Source organism: Furipterus horrens, unplaced genomic scaffold, assembly GCF_987537825.1.
Source record: "Furipterus horrens unplaced genomic scaffold, mFurHor1.1.pri manual_scaffold_6, whole genome shotgun sequence".
NCBI lineage: Eukaryota > Metazoa > Chordata > Mammalia > Chiroptera > Furipteridae > Furipterus > Furipterus horrens.
In genome coordinates, this window is record NW_028327176.1 from 160,004,580 (window position 1) to 160,007,902 (window position 3,323).

At 38.5% G+C, this 3,323-nt stretch overlaps 1 pseudogene; it reads left to right on the forward strand.

Annotated features, from left to right (window-relative positions):
- The first annotated feature begins 1,455 nt into the window (after nucleotides 1–1,455).
- On the forward strand, nucleotides 1,456–2,059 carry LOC150007698 (RNA polymerase II subunit A C-terminal domain phosphatase SSU72 pseudogene; annotated as a pseudogene).
- Nucleotides 2,060–3,323: the final 1,264 nt, after the last annotated feature.

Here is a 3,323-nt window from a genome sequence, read left to right on the forward strand (position 1 = left end):
ATCAACAAAGGAAGATTTTAATAATCAAGTGAAAAGTTGCTCTTCTGTGGATATGTCACTGTCATCCCCAGCTACTGCTGTCTGGCTAAATGAACACTGAAAGTGGCCATAGAATCTAGGATGAGGGTTTTTAATGTGCTCAGCAACACAAGGTTGTTCAATTTGCCCAGAGACAAAATCTGAGACACTAATATAGCACCATTCCCCTAGTAGTCTTTCCAGCTACCTGCTGGCAGGGTGATTACTGGTCCTTTATTTTTACCGGAATAGACGTTTCTCTGGACATGGATTTGCCTTCTTATCTATACTACTTCTGGCAAAACCATCATTTATGGACTTACAGAATGCCTCCTCAACATCATAGAATTCCACACAGTATTACTCCTGACCAATGAATTTATTTTACAGCAAATGAAATGTGGCAATCAGCTCATGTTCATAGACTTCACCAATCTTACTATGATACCTATTGTCCTGAAGCAGCTTTCCTGGTAGAACAATGGAATATAATTTTGAAAACTCAGATGTGGTGCCTGCTGGACAGCAACACCTTTGGGGGCTGTAGTAATGTCCTTCAGGATTAGGTATATCATCTGAATCTGAGACCAATATATGGTACTGTTTCTCCCATAGCTGGGATTCAAGGTGTAGACATAGGAGTTGCCTTTTATCAACATCTTTTGCTTTTCATTTCTGCAACTTCTTATTTCTCTGGTTTGGAGGTCTTAGTTCCCAAAACACAAATATTTCTGCTGGGGACACAGTAATGGTTTAACTAAACTGGTTGTTGATGTGACAACTAGCCGCTGTGGGCTCCTTATACCACCAAACCAATTGTCAAAAAAGATGAAGAGAGAAGAAGGGGATGTTATTGGGGGAGTTTTATAGCAGGCTTCAGTTATGTTAGTATTTATTTTTTAAGTTGCATTGGAGCTCTGTGTAGTTATATTGTTCCATAAGTTTTCTGCATGTCAGGAATATAAAAATAATCACCTAAACTTTGTAAAATAAAACAAAATATTTGTAAAGAAAATTCACCTAATATTTGTAAAGAAATATTTATCTAGTATTTAAATTTAAAAAACTTTACAAGTACAAAAGAGAAACAAAAAGTCTGCTAGAATGGACTCTTTAAAAAAAAAATCCTCATCAGAGGATGTGGTTATTGATTTTAGAAAGAAAGAGGAAGGGATGGGGAGAGAAAGAGAGAGAGAGAGAGAGAAAGAAACATCAATATGGGAGAAACATTGATTGGTTGCCTCCCATATGCTCCCCAATCAGGGATCAAACCTGCAACCTAGTTATGTGCCCCGACCAGGAATCGAACCCGCAAGCTTTAGTGCTGTACAAGGTGATGCTCCCACCAACTGAGCCACCTGGCCTAGGCTATAATTGACCCTTAAAAATGTAAATTTTTTGTGTGGAAGCTGCTGTGGCTGAGTAGGAGACCCAGAGCTGGAGAGTGCAGACTATGCAGCCACTACCATGGCATCATCCTCTCTGTGGGCAGCAGTGATCTGCTAGAGCAACCAGACCTAAGCATGGAGGCACACAACATCCTCAGCCGAAGGCAATTCAGCGTCTGATCCTTTGGAAGAAGGACTCATATGAGGCTTCCGGGACCAGTGCCCAACAAACTCAATGTGTATGATTTCAAAACCACACATGATCAGATGTGCAATGATCTCCTTAGGAAAGACAAAGGATTCTATACACAGAATGACATTTTGCATGCGTTGGACAGAAATAAGTGATTCAAGTCCAACCAGAAAGTTTTCAGCACTAGAAAGACCTGTTCAACCTGATCCTCACCTGCGAAGAAAGAGTATAGGACCAGGTGGTGGAAAATCTAAGTTCCGGAGAGAAAACCTGCCCGCTGGTGTCATGATCCATGTGGACATCCAGGACAGCCATGAAGAAAGCCTGGGGGTGTACTCATCTGTGAGCTCTGCCAGTACATTCAGCACACCAGGCCATGGAAAACACAGTGGATGAACCACTGTAGGAGCTCGAGGACAGCAGCAGCCAGACCTTCCTGCACAGCATCTGCTTCTATTGAGTGGCCAGCCAGGGCCTCCCCACATGCCCTTCTGGTGCTTCTTCCCTTTAATACTTTTCCTCTTCACCCCTGTTTTCACTCTGAGAGCTGCTTTTCATGGACAGCAGCAGTATGCATACACTGTATATAAAAGATGAGAAGGTAGACGAAGTGCAGATCCACAACAATCAAGTGCCATAGTGATTATGAAGGTTTCTGTCTTTAACCAAAAAAGAAAAAAAAATCATTTACAGTACATTTCCCTCAATATATCTGTGTACAAACACCTGGATAAAGCAATAGGCTTTATCTGTTAAGAGAGAACGGCAATTGTTTAATAAAAAAATGTAAAATGTTGAGATACTGTAATGGTGGATACATGTCATTAAGCGTTTGTCCAAACCCTTAGAATGTACAACACCAAGGGTGAATTCTAATATGAACTATGGTTTTGGGGTGATAATGTTGTGCCACTGTAGGCTCATCAATTATAACAAATGTACTACTATAGTTGGGGATGTTGATGATGGGAGAGATTATGCATGTATGGGGAAAGGAGGTATATAGGACAACTTTGTACCTTCTCATCAGTGTTGCTGTGAGAACTACTCCAAAAATTAAAGTCTATTAAAATGTACAGAAGTTGAAATTTTACATGTAAAAAATTGAAACAAAATGGTCTACACTAGAATACTACCACAAATAAGAAAAACATGATGTTTTTAGTATATAGAAATCACACAATAAGAAAAACACAAAGGCCCTAACAGAAAAATAACAAAGCATATGAATACACAATGCTCCGACGAAAGAGAAAAATGGCTATAAAACATACGAAACTAGTTAACCATTTTTTAGTTAATGTCACTAGTAATCAAATAAAAGCATAATAAATAAGAGTTTAAATTTTCCTCTCTAAATATCTTAAAGATTCAAAACTTAATTACTCTTAATGCCAGTTAGGAGGCACACATGTTTTCAAATGTGCTCATAGCATTTTAGAAAATTGGTCCTTTTGCCTCAATAATTTGCCTTCTTGGTCTTACTTGTACATGTGCAATCAGAGCAATAGATTTCTTAGAGAGAAGCTGGAGCATAAAACATGTCTTGGTTCATATACCTCTTCTGTTTCTTACTGATTATAGGACTTGGGGTACGTTACTTTTTTTTCTCATTGACCCTATTTCCTCCACTGTAAAATGTGGATAATTATATTTATCTTATAGAAAATTATGAAGATTAAATTAAATAATGTAGTTAACAACTTAACATAGGGTTAAACATT